At 44.8% G+C, this 19902-nt stretch overlaps 1 pseudogene; it reads right to left on the reverse strand.

Annotated features, from left to right (window-relative positions):
* LOC102927040 (transcription initiation protein SPT3 homolog pseudogene) overlaps nt 1–19670 on the reverse strand; it is a 34795-nt pseudogene extending 15125 nt beyond the window's left edge.
* Between the last annotated feature and the right edge of the window lie 232 nt (nt 19671–19902).

A 19902-nucleotide genomic window follows, 5' to 3' on the forward strand; every position in this document is an offset into this window, starting at 1 on the left:
TAAGAAAATATCAAAAAGATCATCCACTACTATGAAGTGGACTTCATCCCAGAGATGTAGAGATGGCTCAACACACATAAATCAATGAATATCACTTACCACATGAAGAGACTCAAAGACAGAAACCACACGATCATTTTGTTAGATATAGAAAAAGCCTATGACAATATCTAATATCGCTTTATGATAAAAGTCCTGGAGATTTTAGGAACAGAGGGGACATACTTCAATATAATAAAAGCATTCTACAGCAAGCAAGCTCACAGCAACATCATGCTAAATGCAGAAAAACTCAAAGCATTTACACTAAAATTAAGAACAAGGTAAAGATGTCTACTTCCTCCATTCCTGTTCAATATAGTGCTTGGAGTCTTAGTTGGATATATATATAATCTCCACTCTACAGCTGGTAAGCACATTTCACAAAGTAGCAGGATACAAAATGGACACACAAAAATTAGCACCCTTCCTATATCTCAACAACAAACCTATTGAGAAAGAAACCAGGGGGGGAAATCCCATTCACCATTGCCTCAAAAAATATTGGGGTAAATTTAACCAAGGAAGTGAAAAACTCATACAATAAAAACTTTAAGTCACCAAAGAAAGAAACTGAAGACAAAATTGAAGACGATATCAGAATATGGAGAGAAATATCTATACTCATGGATCCATCTGATTAATGTTGTGAAAATGCTATCATGCCAAAAGCAATTTATAGATTCAGTGCAACCCCCATACCCTCAAAATTCTAACATAATTAGTCACAGAAGTTGAAAAAAAAAAACCTTAAATTTTGAAGGAAAATTCGAAAGATCAAGGATAGACAAAACAATCATGAATGATAAAAGAATGATTGGCTGATTTCAAGTTATAAAAAAAAATAACAATAAAACCAGCATGGTACTAGCATGCAATAGACACATTAATCAATGGAAAAGAATTGAGAACCCAGACATGCTTATATCTGAGTTATAGACTATGCTTCTACAGTCACTTGACGCTTTTATAAAGATGGAAAAATTGGAGAAAACCAGCTTCTTCAACAATGGTACTGACCAAACTGTGACAAAGGATACCACCATTTGAATGTTCAGGTAGCATGCAGAATGGGGAAAATCTTTACCAGCTATTTATCTGACAGAGGCTTGATATTTAGAATATACAAAGAACTTGAAAAACTAAACATCAAGAAGACACCCTAATTAAAAATTGAGCCATGGAACAAAACAGTGAGGAAAGAAAGAGAGAGAGAGAGAGAGAGAGAGAGAGAGAGAGAGAGAGAGAGAGAGAGAGAGAAGGAAGGAAGGAAGGAAAGGAAGGAAGGGAGGGAGGGAGGAAGGAAAGGAGGGAGGGAGGGAGGGAGGGAGGGAGGGAGGGGGAGGGAGGGGAGAGGGAGAGAGGAAGGAAGGAAGAAAGAAAGAAATACAAATGGCTGAGAAACGTTTTTTAAGATCCAGCATCTTTAGTCATCAGTGAAATGAAAATTAAAACTACTTTGAGATTTCCTCGTCATCCAGTCAGAATGGCTAAGATTGAAAACTGACAACAAACGGTAAGAAATGCTGGCATGATATAGGGAGAGGGGAACTCTTAATCACTCTCAAGGGGAAGGCAAACTGGTTCAGCCACTATGGAAATCAGTGTAGAGTTTCCTTAGAAAGCTATGAATAGATCTACCATATGATCCACTATCATATATGTCACTTCTGGGCATTCCCAAAGGATTCTATATCCTACCGCAGAGGTACTTGTTCATCCATGCTCATTACTGCTGTGTTCACAACAGCTAGGAAAGAGAATCAGCCTAGATGTCCATCAATGAATGAATGGATAATAAAAATGGAGTTCATATACACTATGAAATATTATTTAGCCATAAAGAAAAACGAAATTATGAAATTTTCAGGTAAATGGATGAAGCTGGATTGATCATTCTGACCGAGGTAACCCAGACCTGAAAAGACCACACTGCAGGGTCTCTTTCATATGTGAATGCTAGTTTTCATTTTTTGAGATTTTTATTTATTTTTCTTTTAGGTGGTTGGGTGTTTGGTCTGTGTACCAAATACATGCAGTCCCTCAGAGGCAGGAAGAACCTGTCAGATCCCCTAGAACTGGAGTCACAGATAATTGTTAGCTGTCATGTGGGTGCTGGGACTTGAACCCTGATCTTCTGGAAGAATGAACGTTTGGAGCTCATGATTGCTGAGCCATCTCTCCAGCCCAGATGCTAGTTTTGAAACAGTCTGGACCTGTGTGTTAAATTGGAGTATCCATAGACAGCAGCAAAGTACTAAGGGGCCGTGGGGGAATTTCAAGGGAATGGGGGATAGAATGAGGGTAGTCTGAAGAGGGCAAGGAACAGCAGAACAGGAGGGGTGAGTGGGGGTGGAAGGCCACGATGGGGGAGGGATAGCCAGCACTGAAGACCTTTGAAAAAGCCCCGTGGAAACCCCTTACTGTAGCAGTTCCCTAAACAAACACATACACATACATGAAAGGGGTTTCTGTGTAGCTACCCAGTAATGGGGGACAGTGCCTCTCCCCAGACACCATAGACTACCAAATAAGAAGCCCAGTGTTAAGTATGAGTCACCTCTCTTCAAGTTGTTGGTCAATATGGTTCCACAGCCCCTCGTCAAAAAAGAATATTACAAGTCACTGCCTTTGATTTCGGTTACCCTCTAGAATTTGATGGTAAGAGTCTGTTGCTAGAGACACCACATATTGAAGTCATAGAACAGGGAGAAGTCAAGCTAGATGAGAGGTTTAATCACTACTAGATAGCTTTCAAAGTGCGGGACGTTTCTGTGCATGCTGGAAGTTTCTGTGCACGCTGTTAGGGAAGTCTTACCCAGCTGTGACCCCTGCAGCTACAATAACAACCAGCTTGCCAATGTGTGCTCACTGGTGGAATAGTGGTACAAGTATTGTGGGAATAACCAACCACATTCTTATTAGATTTAAAGTCCTCTCCACAAGACAAAACTATTACCTAGTACCCTTAATTGGGCCAAAAACCCATGACTGGCTAGGTCATAGGCGCCAGAGGAGAAACTAACACTATTCTACTAAATAGGCATAATAATAAATTACATATGTTCTTATCTTTATACCACAGATCAATGCGTTTCTCTACCCTGTTTAAAAAAAAAGTTCCTTTTTGCAGTAGATGGCAACTAATGCAGAGAACCACAAATGTCCACCTGTAGAGAATAAGAGACTGTGGGCTGGTCAGCTCTAAGTGGGACATTTATCTCACAATGCCCTCTGTCTCAAGGCTCAGGGATCGCTGTGGAAGAGTAACGATTCTAACCAGAAAGAGTAGAGGCCCACAGGGCAACAGTGTTTGCTGGATGTGACAGGGCCTTTGTACACATGAACTCAGAGCGTCTGGGACCTGCGTACGCAAGACCTGCACAGACCAGCTACAATCCCAGCACGGATCAGGGAGGGGCTCATGAAGTCCCACCTCTAGCCGAGAAACTATTAACAACTGGGAGCTTCTGGGAGAGTCCAACTTTCTTTAAGGATGCAGGCCATGCTCCAGGAGATGGTCCCACACCATATACACACAGGCCACCCTTAATTGCCTCAGTGGGTTAAAAAAAAATTGCGTGAAGTTGGAAGGGAAAAGTAGGAGAAATAGGGAAGGAATTGGAAGGGAGGGAACAGAAGATGGATTTGATTAAAACACATATGCATGTGTATGAAATTCTGAAGCACTAACCTCCTTAAAAGCAAACAAACAAGAAACCAAAAAAAATAAAAACAGAAACAAAAACAAAAAACAAGTCCCCCAGAACAGCAGTAACTGCATCAGTAGGGAAGTTGTTAGAAATGCCGTTTCTCGGAGTCTACCCTAGAGCTCCTGAATCCCACACGCAGGTGCACCCCAGTGATCACCACCAGTGTGACGCACACTACAGCTCAGGGGTGAAAGCCAATGCCATGGTGGCTCTCCGAAGCAGCTACAGTGTTTGGTCAGGAACGAGGAAAGTCTTAAGAAACGAGCATGGCTTTGTGAGGACTTTGGGAAATTAAGTAAACGGACTGACGCCAACCCAATTTCATAAATAATATTTCGACTCCAATGAGGAATTTTGAAAATCCTCTATGCAGGCATGTTAATTGTTTCGTTTACTTATTTTCCTATCCATTCTGGGATCAAGGATATATGCCGCCATGCTCAGCTGCTACGGAAACTTTTTAAACGTTTAGAATGGAATTTGGGAAGTTTATTCAGGAGATAACTTTGACGGTATCTGTGGATTTATTATCTTAGCCCATGATCACTACCCTTGCTGTCTAATCTTTTTCTCATGGAAATCATTTACATAATTGGTTTAGCAGTAGACATATATTGTACATACAGAGTTAACATGTTAGCACAAACATTCATTATGGAACAGTATTTGTAGCTATAGTCTTCATTATGCACAAGAGGCTAGCATATAAATTCACCCTGGTTTATTTAGCTGGTGTCTTATTGTTGACTGCTTCTATTTCTAATTTCTGCTGTGATAAACATCTTTGTATGTGCTTCCCTCTACCTACCCCCCCCACCCCACCCCCGTTTTGAGTTAAACCCTTAGCATAGATTTCCACAAGTGGAATTTCAGGGTCACAGGATACAAATTAGTTTATAATTCTCAATACATTTTGCCAAATTTCTTCCAAAAAGTTTTGTACCGGTTTATATAGCCACCAGCGAGGTGTGAGGATGCCAGCTTCCCCACACCCTTGGCAGTCTTGGAGATTTTAATTAAAAATTTCTGCCAATTTAATAAGCATAGATTTTTTTTACCTCATTTTAATTTGCATTTTTATTACTTTGCCTAATATTGCTCAGTATGTTTTTCTTATGTTGCTTTAAAGTTCTCAATAAATCCTTTTATGGTTGCCAAGCCCTTTTAGCATTGGGGTTTGATGAACGAACGTCCATCCGGACAGAGCCGCCCACTTTAGAGACTACCACACGGAGCCTGTGCAGCAGGTTCCGGAGGGCTCACGTGCAGCCTTTTAGGCACACACTCATTGTTTTCAGCTCCACACTCCTAACCCACCTCCTCAGTAAACAGAACTACCAGCTGTCTCAGTTTTTTTAAGACAAAACCCGGACCCAGGAATCACTGTGGATGCCTCCCTGCCCTTCGCCACCTCAATCGCTCTTGAGATTACATCTTCATTTGCTCTTCTACCACCCAAGTTCCAAAGCGTACCCTCCTCAGAAGGTCAGTAGCCAAACCTCCATGTAGATCTGATACCCTTCTAAACCATGCCTCACATTGCAGGCAGACCTATGGTTCTAGATTAAAATATAAAGCAGCTTTTTTGTCATTTTTTAAAAAAACTTCTCTTCCTGGATGTAGTTCCCAGCTTCCAAGTCCATTTCACAGACCCTCTAGCCTCTGAACCTTATGCTGCTCTTTATATATTTATTATGGCTGTTTGGCCTGCATGTATGTCTGTGAACATGTGTGCCTGGTGTCCTCAGAGGCTAGAAGAGGGTGTCAGATCCCCTGAGACTGGAGTGACAGATGGTTTTGTGCCACCACATGGGTGCTGGAATCCAACCCGGGTCCTCGGGAAGAGCAGCCAGTGCCCTTAACCACTGGGCCATCTCTCCAGCCCCAGCAGTCCAGCTCTTCTCTGAGTGGTACACCTCCAGGAGACTTGCCCCAAAACACTGGACACCACAGCCACATTTTCAAAACTGTTGACTGAGACCAGTGTTAAATGTTGGGAAATAGTATCGGCTCCCACCAGTGACCTCATGAACATGCCTGCCGATCTCAAGGGCAATCATCAGAGGGGTGTTTTGCCTAACTCTGGCTTGGTCTCTGAAGTTTTTGTTACTGGTACAAGATGGGACGAATATGAAAATAGTTTAGTAGTGCCGGGTGGTGGCACGCGCCTTTAATCCCAGCACTCAGGAGGCAGAGGCAGGCGGATCTCTGTGAGTTTGAGGCCAGCCTGGCCTACAGAGTTAGTTCCAGGACAGCCAGAACTACACAAAGAAACCCTCAAAAAATAAAAAATAAAATGAATAAAATAAAATGTAAAAAGAAAAAGAAAAGAAAGGAAGAAAAGAAAACAGGAAATAGCATTTAGAAACGGCCACAGCAACTGGATAGAATAATTTTCTGTTTAGGAGCCAATAACAAAAGTAGGTTTGCATTTTGGTTCTTAAATTTTCATACTTGCTGCTGGCTTGAAATAGACAGGTAATCGTGTCATTGGTCATTGTTGCGTTTTACTTTCTGTATATTCAACGTGTGTGTGTGTGTGTGTGTGTGTGTGTGTGTGTGTGTGTGTGTGTGTGTCCTTGTGGGGACCAGAGGACCACCCATGGCATTGTTCTTCAGGCACTGTCTGTAAGTAATCTGCGCCGGTTCTCCAGTGAACCTCGGGGTCTGCCTGCCTGGTTCTGCTTCCCCAGCTCTGGCGTTACAAGTGTGTGCCACCACACCTGCTTCGTCTGTTGTTTGTTGGTTTGCTTGTTTGTTTTTAAAATGTAGGTTCTCATGTCCTCACACTGGAAAGCAAGCCCTTTACCAACTAAGCTACGCCCGTGTTCCAGTGTCTTCAGTGGAGGGAATGTCAGCCGTGGATTATTTATCACAGACCTGGTGCTGCGCCTTGGCTGTGTGGCTGAAGATGGTCTTTGTTTGTTTGTTTGTTTTCACTTGTTTGTGCCCTGTGCTTTTCACCGAGGGCCACGATTGTGTTGCCAGCCTCCCTAAAATGCCATAGGCTACAGGGAGAATCAAGTGATACTTCCTGGAGTTTCCCACCCTCGGTCAGAAGAGCTCTTCTTCTGTGTTTAGAAATGGGCTTGTGTGGAGGATTTTACTGGAAGAAAGATTTCACTATCGTTACATGAATGGTGAAACTTAGGCTAAATGATTGCCAATGTCCCTCCCTCTCTCCCTCCCATCCTTTCCTTTTTTCTTTTTAAAATGTAAATAGATTCTTTAATATACAATGTGTCTTGATGACCTTCACGCCCAGTTCCTCCCTCCACTCTGGACCCCCTCACCCTGGCCACAGGTGCCTTGTCTCTCTCTCATCATGATCCCCTCCTACCCTGTGTGAGCGCGGCCCTACCAGGGGCCACATCAGCAAAGGAAAATGACCTCCCCACTCCAGCAGCCATTCTCTGCTAGCCCTCTGTCTGGCACTGTGCCGTGTAATAGTAGATGCCTGACTCACAGGCCTGATATCAGATGTGGGGGGCGGGGCATTTGAATGCACAGAAGACAGGCATGACATCTGAACGGCGACATACCCCACCGTGAGCAGGTAGACTGCAGTGGACTGGGAAGTGTCCCGTGGAAGGGCTTCTACCTGCTGTTGCCATGTGACATGGGAGCCTATTCACCGGTGTATATAGTCTAGAAGCATCTGCCTCTGGTCTCTGTAGTTCTGAAATTCTTGGAATTTTTTAAATGCTGAAGAAGTAGGACAGAGAAAGTATCAGGCTAGCGGACCAGTCTTCTCTGCAGTTGGCTTAGCACTGGATCTGGCACATGGAGGACAGACTATGGCTGCTAGCTGTCATTACCATCACCATCATTATTACCTAATAATGGCGTAGCAGACTTGATTCTGTCGATAATTACTGCAATGGAGTTGTAACATAATTATACAATTTTGTGCCATTCAAATTTAATTCCTCTAAAAACCGTACCATAAAACTGGAACATTTGAAGAAATTATTGACAGCAGGAAAAAACAAAGTCTCAGATGAATTTGGGTCAAGTCCAAGGTGAATCTTGTATTCTTCTGCCAAGTGTGGCCCTTCAGACTCATGGCTGCTCACAGTGGAAGTGTGCGGGTGGCCGGCACCTTCAGACAATGGGATATATTGTTTCACTTAGTGCTGTCCTACAACGCAGTTACAAATAGGTGTCTCCATCTGAGGCTTCTTCCTCACATGCATGACTGGTGCAGTTTTAAAAGCAACGTTCTATAATTCTATGATAATTCTGATAACATCCATAGAATGAAACCGTCTACCTCTGCCTTACTTACATAGAATCTAAATGCCCAGAGAATGACTTCATATGTCATTGTGAAATTTTAAGCAGGGGTTGGCTTTGCTCTTTTAAAGTTACAAAACAAACAGAAGAGGAAATAAAAAATGTTGTCTCTATTCTAACAGTCTAATAAGACGATTGTTTCTTCATACTCCCTCTCTTGCATGTTTTCATAATATGACTGAGTTTGTTAAAGGTTGGTAAAGGGGTGTGGTCATGTTGGAAAATCCTCTCTCTGTCTCTTTGTCTGTCTGTCTGTCTGTCTGTCTGTCACACACACACACACACACACACACACACACACACACACACACAAATGAAAATCCCACATAAACAAAGCAGAAAAGAACCAGAAAGACAATTTCTTCTTGAAAAAGAGTGTGTGCCATTCCCCAAAGCAGGCTAGAGAGCACACGAGGCCAAGAAGGCCTCTGACTTTTTCTCCTAACACAGGTGGTGACTCTGCCTTATCCTATTGGTGGGTGGTTGGTGTCACAGTCGGACACGTGGCACAGGGGAGGGATGTGGCCGAGTTTGGGAAAACAGGCACATCAAAAGACTGAATTTCCAAACAAGCCGATTCCAGGGTTTGTCCCACCGACGTAGTTACAAAGAGCTTCCTTGTCACTCATGTGTGTGACTGTTGTGGCTCTGTGGAGGTTTGTGGAGAACTGGCTGCTGGCGGGCTGACTGCCTTTGATAGAAAAACATTCCTCACGTCACAGAAAGTGGGTAGGATACAGTGTAGTAGTTGGTTACTGTTTTTTCCTCTCTTTAGGGGCCCGTCACCCAGCTCCCGAATAAATACATGGAGAACTATTCTTATTATGAATGCCTGGCCTTAGCTTGGCTTGTTTCTAGTCAGCTTTTCTAACTTAAATTATCCCATTTCTCTTTAAATACGTTTTGCTTCTGGGCTTTTTACCTTTCTTTGTTCTACATATCTTTCTTTACTTCTTACTCCGTGGCTGGCTGGGTGGCTGGGTGGCTGGTCCCTGGCGTCGTCTTCTCCTCTCTCTCTCCCTCTTCCCTCTCTCTTTTTTCTAGCCTAGATTTCTCTTTCTATTTATCCTCTCTGCCTGCCAGCCCTGCCTATCCTTTCTCCTGCTTAGCTCTTTATTAGACCAATCAGGTGTTTTAGACAGGCAAAGTAACACAGCTTCCCAGAGTTAAACAAATGCAACATAAAAGAATGCAACACATTTTCGCATCATTAAATAAATACTTCACAGCCTAAACAAATGTAACATATCTTAAGCTAATATTCCACAATAATATACTTTTTACTGCTGGGGGAGGTTAAGAGGGGGTTAGGATCTTAGACCTTGTTCTTTTGTGTTGCTGGAGACCACACTCAGGGCCTTCCACATGCCAGATACACATGCCACAGCTGACCTATGGCTGCCTTCCCAAAGAAGAACTTAGAGCAGGCCAAGAAAAAAAGAAGGCAAAGAGAGATGAGTTCCTGAAGAGGAAGGGCTGATTAGGAAGCATGACCATAGAATAATGAGCCTAGAGATCCCAAGATGCCTTGAAACTTGCTGTTGCGATGGGGAGGTGGCTCAGTGGTTAGGAATGCTTGCTGCGTTTTGCACAGAACTGGGTTTGTTTCCCAGCTGGGCAGCTCACATACCTGTATTGTACTCCAGCTTCAGGAGAAGCTAATGCCTCTGGTTTAGAACATGTTATCTAGACCTAGGTGGCCTGGAACTCACAGAGACCTGCCTCCCTCTGCCTCCGGAGTGTTAGGATTCAAGGTGTGTGCCACCATGTCTAGATTTAAAAAAAAAAAGATTTTATTTTATTTCAGGCGTGTGTGTGTGTGTGTGTGTGTGTGTGTGTGTGTGTGTGTGTGTCAGTAAGTGCATGTAAATGCAGGTGTTTACAGAGGCCAGAGATACCAGATCCCCTGGAGCTGGAGTTATGAGTGGCTGTAAACTACCTACAGGAGTGCTGGGAATCAAGCTGGGATCTCCTGGAACGGCAGCAGGTGCTCTGGACTGCGGCTCCAGCTGTACTGTTCCTATACTATTTCGTATAGCCCCTGAACAGACAGCTTGTCGTAGGGTATTTTCCGGTGCAGATGACTGACAGGTGCATTTGGATTAACTCTTTCCTTACCCTCCTCCCTTTTTTGAGACAGCTCTCTCTACATAGCCCCGACTGTCCGGGAACTCATTATGTAGACCAGGCTGGCCTCGAACTCACAGAGATCCCTCTGTCTCTGCCTCCCAAGTACTGGGATTAAAGGTTATGAGCACTCCTTGCTCTTCCAGAGGACCCAAGTTCAATTCCTGGCACCCACATTGGTAGCCCACGCCACCTGTAAGTCCAGCTCCAGGGAAAATCTGATGCCTCTGGCATTCACAGGCACCTGCACTCACATGCATATAACACCTACCACCACCGCCACCACCACCACCACCACCACCACACACACAAACACACTAAAGAAATAAAACTAACACATATTACAGCTCCCCAGCATCACCTTGCTGTGCATTAGATCTCAAAACCGCATGGCCCTTATGCAGAAATGGGCTCTTTGATCTGTGACTCACTAGCACCCCTTACCCTGCCTGCCTCTAGCCTTTGGACATTGCCACACTCTTCCTTGGATCTACGGGTTCAGCTTCTTGAGATTATAAAGTAAGTGAGATCATGAATCATCTTCCTGTAACTGATTTTTTTTTTTTCGGGGACCATTCTACAGTTTGATGCCACCATTTTGAATTTCAAATAGCAATTCTGAGTAGAGGGAAGAGGAGTGGATTTTCTTCCTCCAGTCGGGAGGGGAACGAGGACAGCTCCTGGCTGACCCTGTCGGGAGCCTGACAGCTGAAGAAGAGGCCTTCTCTCTGCTTGGGCCTCATCCAGGACTCTGGTCCTTTCAGGAGAGCCCCTTGGGGCCTGGGTGGGCAGCTGCTTTCCTCTGGTGCCCCTTTCTGGGCAAAAGACGCAGTGTTTGGATTTTTATTAGCCAATAAAGTTAAGGGGGAAATGCTGGGGAAAAAAAATCCCAGCACACTGTTGTGACTCTTATGAATGAGTAACACAGCTCGCAACTAGACTATTAATGTCTAAATGGGTTTTCTGTGCTCCAAGCCAAAACACATTTCATAAAGTTGCACAGAGATGGACTGCATCCCAGGTAATAAAAACAGTCGTGTGCAGAGGATGCCCGGTCCAACCAGAGGGGAGCTGGCTGCTGGGTGGTTGCTACAGTTACTGATCCAACTGTGATTAGATTTAACTTTTCAAAAACAAAGCATTTCATTAAATAATTAAATTTGACCATTATTACCAAATTTTAACTCCAAAAATATATTCATTGTGCAAGTTATTGGAAAGACGTAAATAGGGTTTTGTTTTGCTTTTTTTTGTGTGTGTGTGAATTACTCCATCTAGCTCTTTGTAAGGCAAGGCCTCACATATCCAAGGCAGGCCACAAGTTCTCTATGAGCAGAGGATAATCCTGAATGTCTGATCTTCTGATCTCTACCTCTCAAGTTCTGGGGTCACAAGTTGTACCATCACGCCCAGTTTATGTGGTGCTGAGAATCAAGCCTACAGCATTAAAGATTCAGCAAGCACCCTCCCAAATGAGCAGCAGCCCCACCCCAGTTTTCAATATTCTGTCATCAACCACAACCACTTATTTGTAAATAGATGTGTAAATAGATGGCCCCCAGAGGGAGCGGCACTATTAGGAGGTGTGGCTTTGTTGGAGTAGGTGTGGCCTTGTTGGAGGAAGTGCGTCACCGCTGCGGTGGGCTTTGAGTTCTCCTATACTCAAGCTATACCCAGTGTCACAGTTCACTTCCTGTTGCCTGTGGATCAACATATAGAACTCTCAGCTCCTTCTTCAGTACCATGTCTGCCTGCACGTCGTCATGTCCCACCACGATGACAATGGACTAAACCTCTGAAACTGTAAGCTGGCCTCAATGAAATGCTTTCCTTCATAAGAGTTGCTGTGGTCATGGTGTCTCTTCACAATAATCGAAACCCTAACTAAGACAACACTGATGTTTCTTTTTCCCGTTTATTCCCCCCACCATTTTTTTGAGACAGGGTCTCATTATGTAGCTTTAGCTGGTCTAGAACTCTTTACACAGGCCGGGCTGGTCTTGAACTCACAGAAATCCTCCTCCTATCTCTGCCTCCTGAGTGCTGGGATTAAAGGCATGGACCACTACACCTGGACTTTTTCCTTTCTTTTTTAAGATGGTGTCTCCTATGAAGCTTGGCCTGGCCTCAAACTTAGGGTGTTCTACCTTCAGCTTCCTAGTACAACAAGAAACACAACTTAAAGTACATGGATTTTTCTGGAAGTGATGGCAAACACACACACACACACACACACACACACACACACACACATGCTATAATATTTTTTTTAAAAATTTGGGAATCTCATACAGTGTACTCTGATTACACTCACTTCCCATTCATGCCAGGTCTGCCCTCCCATCCTAGTGTCCTTCCCCCAAAAGAAAAATAAAAAACAAAAACACCAAGTCCACTTTGTGTTGCCCATGTAGTCACTGAATCGTGATCAGACTCCCAGTGGCCAGCCCCTTAAAGTAACAGAGTCATGCCACTCCCCACCCAAAGACATCAACTGTGAAGAGCTACATTTCAGCATCTTTATCACAATTCTTAATGCCTCTCTTCAATTGCTTCCTGTCTGGACTATTTCTCTCTCTCTCTCTCTCTCTCTCTCTCTCTCTCTCTCTCTCTCTCTCTCTCTCTCTTTGGCCAGGTGGGGGGAGAGAGGAGGAAGGAGGTTGTTACAGAAACCTTCAATGTCTCTTATTCTCAGTTATGAATCTGCAGTCATCCATACCGCTACAAAAGATGCTTCTTTGCCCATAACAGCCAGTGGCTGCACGGAGCATGAACCTCCACATGGTCTCTGGCAGCAGCATGGATCATGAACATCAACATGGCCTTCAGTAGCAGCAACAAAGACTATAGCCATCTATGTGGCCTCTGGAAGTAACATGAACCATGGACATCAACACAGCCTGTGGAGGCAGCACAGATAACGCAGCGTGTTCTCCCGTGGCAGTGTGGACCATGGAGCTCTTTCTAGAAGGTTTAATCCAGAAAAAGGACCATTCTTCACCTTAGATAGCTTGCTGTTGCTCAGAGTCGTCAGGGTGATCCTGTGGCTGGGCAGTGAGTTCAAGGGCAGAACCTGTACAAGCTCCAAGTTCCACTCAACCATCTTTCCCATCTCTCTGTTGAGGATTCATTTATTAAAGCGGTGTTATAAACTGCTGTGTCACAGAGTGCAGTTTTCCCCTCAAACAGCTTTACACGCAAAGACTTACTGCAATGAGTCTGGGTCAAAGTCTCTGAAGCATCATAAATACTGGACTATCTCTGAGACTCATCTCCGATATCCCATTGCTGCCCAGAGTCGGGAAGGTCTTGCAGCTGGGAAGCACATTCTGGGACAGGATTGGCGTGAGCTCCAGTCCACTGGCAAACCCCTTTAATCCTAGCACTCAAGAAGCAAAGGCAGGTAGATCTCTTGGTGAGTTTGAGGTCAGCTTCATATACATTGTGAGTTCCAGGTCACCCGGAACTACACAGTGAGACCCTGTCTCAAAAACAAAACAAAATAACAACAAAAGTGAACAAAAACAATGCATTTGATCAAAACAGATTATATGCATAAATGAAGTTCTTAAAAGTAAAAAAGATTATAATAAAACAAATACAGATTAAATAAAAATAGCAATAAAATGGCCCAGTTAATTTTATTGCTGGGGAGATGGAAAAATAAATCAATACAGGGTAACGAATATTTTTAAAAAATCTAAATTATACTTATGGGGCCAGTAAGACGGCCCCACTGGTAAAAGTGCTTGCTTCTTGGGTCTGGTAACTTCTTGATCCCTGGATCATGTGGTGCATCACGAGGTAGAGGGAGTAAACTGGCTCCTGACTATCGTCCTCTGACGTATATCCTCACATATGTGCCACAGCATGCATACATATCCTAATGATACATCAAGAAAAATTTAAATTATATTTAATGGTCTGGAGATGTAGCTCAGTTGGTGGAATGCTTGTCTAGCATGCTCAAAGCCCTGGATTCAGTCTCCAGCATTGCATAAAACTGGGTGTGTTGGTATATCCCTGTAATTCCAGCTCCTGGGAGGGGGAAGCAGGAGGATCAGGAGTTGGAGACCATCCCCAGCTACATAGCAAGGTAAGTGTGGCCTACGTTCTATGAAGCGGTCTCAAAACAGAAAGCAGAAGCAGAAATTTTAGAAGTCTACATCAATTTGGGAGAGGCATTCCATTAACAAATAAAATAAGTGTTATTTTATTTTTGAAACAGGATCTCAGGATGGCTTAGAATGACTATGTAGGCCAGGCCGGCCTTGGACTCATTGAGAGCTACCTGCCTCTGCCTCTCAAGTGCTGGGGCTGCAGGTGTGTGCCACCACAGGCAGCCTGTAGGATTTTAACACGGAAAAGGACACTGATAGCTGTGGGTACCTCCGCTCAAGGAGTTATGTATGTGATCACCTTCCATGAAATGTGACAGTATGGTTCAGAGCTTAGCATTTGTAGTCAGCCAAAGAAGAAAAGGAAGGAAGGGAGGGAGGGAGGGAGGGAGGAAGGAAGGGAGAGAGGGAGGGAGGGAGGGAGGGAGGGAGGAAGGGAGGAAGGGAGGAAGGGAGGAAGGGAGGAAGGGAGGAAGGGAGGAAGGGAGGAAGGGAGGAAGGGAGGAAGGGAGGAAGGGAGGAAGGGAGGAAGGGAGGAAGGAAAGGTGTGCTGTAAGAAAGGCCAGGAATTCCACCTGAGAAGCCCCACCTTTTGTTCTTAGAATCCCTTCCCTATCCCAGAACCAGCTGCTGCTGGTCAGCTCACACTGAATGCTAACAGCCCCTTCGGCAAGGCTGAGAAATACACGGCCCCGGAAGATGCTCACACAGAGCAAGGAGACTTCACTGTGCATCTTCCTGTGTTCCTTTCTTCCCAAAAATGTAGTACAGACGTAATGTGGAATCTTAGTAAAATACCAAAAGTAAATCCTATGCGTATGTGGAAATAAATCAAATGTAAGCCACCAGATCATCCAAGTAGGAGTGATTCTACTTTATTCATTTTTAAGATTATTTTTGCAGTACTGGGAATGGAGCCTGGGGCTTTGATGCACGCTAGGCGAGGCTCTACCACTGAGCCTACCCCTCCCACCCCATCTTTTAAATTTTCATTTTGAAATAGGATCTCACTAAGTTGCCCAGAATGGTATCAAATTCACTGTGTGGCCAGCCTGGCTTCAAATTCCCAATCCCCCTGCTTCAGACTCCAGAGTGGCTGGGATTACAGCTATGAAGTACTGTGCTCAGCAGGATGGATATTGATTTGATCCATTTGTCTTTTTATATAATAAGTCTGTACCTCTTAGGAAAAAAGAGATTACCCCCCACCATATACATATATACTCATGTACATATATATATGTACATATATTTGAGACAGGGTTTCACTGTGTAGCTTCAGCTGTCCTGGAACTCACTCTGTAGACCAGGCTGGCCTTGAACTCAGAGACTCACCTGCCTCTGCTCCCAGAGTTCAGGGATTAAAGGTGTGCGCCACCACCTCCCAGCCTCTGCCAACTTCTAAGTATGTCTGTCACAAGTGTCTATCCCCAGACTGGGAAAGGAGTACAGGATGAGTTCAGAAACCCACTGGACCGACTGTGAATCGGACGTGATCACCTGACCTCTATAACCCCTTACTTTAGCCAGAGGGCCACAGTGAATCTTGGCGTCTCCCAGAAGTAGCGTCAATTCTGAACCAGTATACAACAGGCTTCAGAAAGTCTGATTGCTTCCTTTCCCCCAGTGTACGGTTACCTTTGTAACGGTCATAGGTCTCCCTGGGAAAGGACTGGAGAAAGGCTAACAGGAAATCTCTTAGGCATTTAGCTGAGTCCTTCCTCAGGGGAACCTGGCATTCCCTTAACTCAAGGGGTTCTGGATCTGCAGACTGGCTCAAGTCTGGAAATTAATCCACAGGCTGAGATTCCCCTTGTTAACAATCCAATATAGCCTTTCATTTGTCTGAAATTTTTCTTACAAGATAAAACAAAAATGCAGTAGGCTTTATATCTATTTCATGCCTGGAAACACCATGATTGATTAGACAATACCGTATGAGTCATGCCACCATAAAAATCCCTGCCTATGCTGACCATTACAGATCAGGTCATTATAGACATTGCTGTGTCCATGCTGCCCATTACGATAATTACAATCATCTCGCCTTTGGTGAGTCCATGCTGCCCCCTGGCTCCTGCTGCTTTGGGGCCCAGTGCATTTAATTCATTCAACTGAGCAGCAGCGTCTCCAACCCTAAGGTCTGGCACAGGAAAAGGGTGACAACAAAACTCTTCGAATGTGCTGCTGCCCCTCTCACCATTTTGTGTCTTATAGGATGAGTGAAGGGCATGTCTTCTGGGCCTTCCCATTGTGGAGGATTAGGTTTCACCCATTGTACCCACCCTAGCATCGCAGCATCCCTGAGCCTTCAAATCCCGTCATCAACACTAGGCCAAGGGATATCAGGCATCTCCAACTCCTTTTCAGTAGGCCATCTTTTGACAAATGCTTCGGTCAACATTCAAACAAGCTTTTGACACCTTCCTCCTCCCCCTCCTCCCCCTCCTCCTCCTCCTCCTCTCCCCTCTCCCTCCCCCTCCTCCTCTTCTTCAACTTTGCAAGCTTCCATATCGCTATGGAGTCCACTTGGAGCCAGCACAACTCATACACCAAGTCAGTGCAGATGAGGAAAGTTTAGTGCAATCAGGCCACTACCGATGGATCAAGGTCGCAGAACTGATCTGAACTCGGGAGCTGAACTGCGACCTGAGCCAGAACGGTCCAGTTTTTAAGCTTAAAAACCACAAACATCTGTGCCAAGTGACAGTTCCATTTTCCACCCTTCAGGATTCAGGGATAGGGGACTTTCCTAGGGACATTGCTCTGTGGTACACTCACCTTGTTCTCATTGGTTGGTTCACTCAAGCGTGGTGGGGCAGCTTGTTCACCGTTCATGTCTCAGCTGGCCAGCCAGGATGTCAGTGATGTCAGTTAGCCAGGGAGGTCTGGGGAGGTCTTGGGAACTTAAACTTTATTTGACCCTTATTCAAAATGGAAATTCTATCCAAAATGGCTTCAGTTTGGTTCCTTCTTTCAATATTAAACCTAGAATCTCCTCTCAGTGGGCCCATATCAATAAACTCAGCCTGATCCAGTTTTATATTCTTCCTACCATTATCCCATGCCCTTAAAATCTATTCCCACACATATTCCCCAGACTTCTGCTTTAATGAATTAGCAAACTCATTAAGCTCTTTAGTAGTGTAGTGTACCTCCTCATGGACTACACTTTCTATCTCTCCTCTGGAGGCCTGCTTAGCCTTGTAGGTCTAGCGGCAACTATTGGTCAGCCATGAGGGACATCAGTATTGTCTTGTCTGGCATTTCCTTCAGGGAAAGTCATTGCTGGTTTAGCGGACAATAAAGGATGAATTTCTTCTGTTAAAGGTGGAAAAGGCAATATTTTAGGGGGTGGGCCGGGAGTACATCTTCTGCTGAGGGCGGTGAGACCTACTTCCTCAATGAGATAAACCCTTGAGAATCTGAAGGTTCAAAGTTTTCAGCTTCAATTGGGTCTGTAATAGAATATTATTTTAAGATGTGTTACATTTGTTTATGCTGTGGGACATTTGTTTTAATGATGTAAAGATGTGCTGCATTCTTTTATGTTGCATTTGTTCAACTCTGTAAAGCTGTGATACTTTGCCTGTCTAAAACACCCAATGGTCTAATAAAGAGCTGAATGGCCAATAGCAAGACAGGAGAAAGAATAGGTAGGGCTGGCAGGCAGAGAGAATAAATAGAAGGAGAAATCTGGGAGAAAAGGAGAAAGAGCAAGAGTGATTAAGGAGGCCAGCCACCCAGCCACACAGTCAGCCACAGTGTAAGAATGAAAGTGTGATATACAAAAAAAAAGGAAAAATCCCAGTGGCAAAAGGTAGATGGGATAATTTAAGATAAGAAAAGCTAGCAAGAAACAAGCCAAGCTAAGGCTGGGGATTTATAATTAAGAATAAATCTCCATGCATGATTTATTTAGGAGCTGGGCGGCGGGCCCCCCAAAAGTGCAAAAACAACAAGGGTCTTCCCACATTGCCATTCCAAGTTACAGAATCTCATTCTTTATCAATTAATGCCCTTACTTTAACCATTGACACTCTCCGAGGCTGACACTTGAATTTTTTCTGTTTTTGAAGGTGTATTCATATTTTATTTTCAGCCCAAGACAGGGAAGAATGGCCTCGGTGTACCGGTCCCTCTCTTGTTGCAGCAGGCACAGCCACGGTCCCCTCAGCAGGCCAGGAAGCCATCCCAATCCTTCGTTAGGCACTTGTGAATGGGGAAAGAGGGCCAGTCTTGTGGCTAGCGCCGAATGGCTTCTCTGATGTGCCAGGGCTGGACGGCATCCCCGTGAGCCTCAACACCACAGGCCGCGGGTGCTCTTTTTCCTCTTTCTCTGCTTTTAGTCGAGTCTTGTCCTGCACCCCCATTCCCCAGGGGTCCGGATGTGGCTCTTCCGGGATGCTGTGATCCAGAAGAGGGCGCTGTTGGTGTAGGAGGCGGTGTGTTCTCAGGAGCGTGTGGGCGGGACTTCAAGCAGGGCCCCTCAGCAGAGCTGTGATACTGAATGGAGGTTGCCGAAATGGCACGGCTCAAGGGGTCCCCTGCCTTGGATACCATATCCTGCCTCTCGAGAAGAGCCAGATCCACTCACTGTGCTACTGTTTCATGTGCTACATATGCCAGAATTTCCATCGCCGTAACATCCGGCTTCATCGCCATGCTGCCGCGGTCCAGCCAGTCTTGAAATTTGGAAGCATTTTTGGAGAAACTTAGCTGTCGGCTTTTACAGACTTCTGCATATTGAGCTGAATCCATAGTTCGAGTCTGCCTTTCTGCTCTCTCCATTCTTTCCTGTTTAACATCACCAAGTTCATTGTCTTCAAACGTTGCCAGAAGCTCTCCTATCTGGTCAATAGAGTCGATTGAATCCTGAGTGATCTTCTGTCTCTTGTTTGTACTGATGCTGCCGCCACTCAGTTTTTCTTCCAGGAGGTCATCCTCGTCAAGGCCTTGGATGGTCTTTGATTTGCAGTCACAGATAACCATGTATTTTAGAAGTCTTCTCAGTTTCTTCTTACCTTTTCTCATCAAGAACAGAAGATCTTCAGCAGAGATCACCCTTGCTCCCCACAGCTGAGAGACGTGCCGTAACAGGTTAATTAGTTGTGTGTGAACCACTTCTTCGACTAAAACTGCTGTTTCATGGAGAGGCCTCCTAGCATCACCTGAAGAAAGCACCATGCTCTGCAGTTCTGCAGCAAAGCTTATAGTCGTCCCTGTATTCCTTTCACTACTTGACGTGGCAGTAGACATCCAGCTAGCTGCAGTATGATTCGTCTCTGACACGTGAAGTCACGTCTGTGTGTCCCGCAGGGAGAATGAGAGGGAACAGAGATGGCACCGTGTCTGTGGCGATGGCAGTTCGGGACATGATGGGCAGGGGGGCGGGGAATGGAGGGACAGAGATTGTAGAAAGGGAAAAAGGGGATTGGGCTAGGCTGAAGGGGGCGGGGCACAAGATGGCGAGAGCGCCACTCTCCAGACTTGAATTTTAGTTGTAATTCAGCCAGCCTTATAATGAGCGCTTCTTTTTTATTTTTCTGCAACTTGAGCTCTGTGGCTGCTGGAGAGAAGATTTTCTTCCAGGGTGCACTTAGAAACCT

The sequence above is a fragment of the Peromyscus maniculatus genome, chromosome 12 (genome assembly GCF_049852395.1).
Source record: "Peromyscus maniculatus bairdii isolate BWxNUB_F1_BW_parent chromosome 12, HU_Pman_BW_mat_3.1, whole genome shotgun sequence".
NCBI classification, from domain to species: Eukaryota; Metazoa; Chordata; class Mammalia; order Rodentia; family Cricetidae; genus Peromyscus; species Peromyscus maniculatus.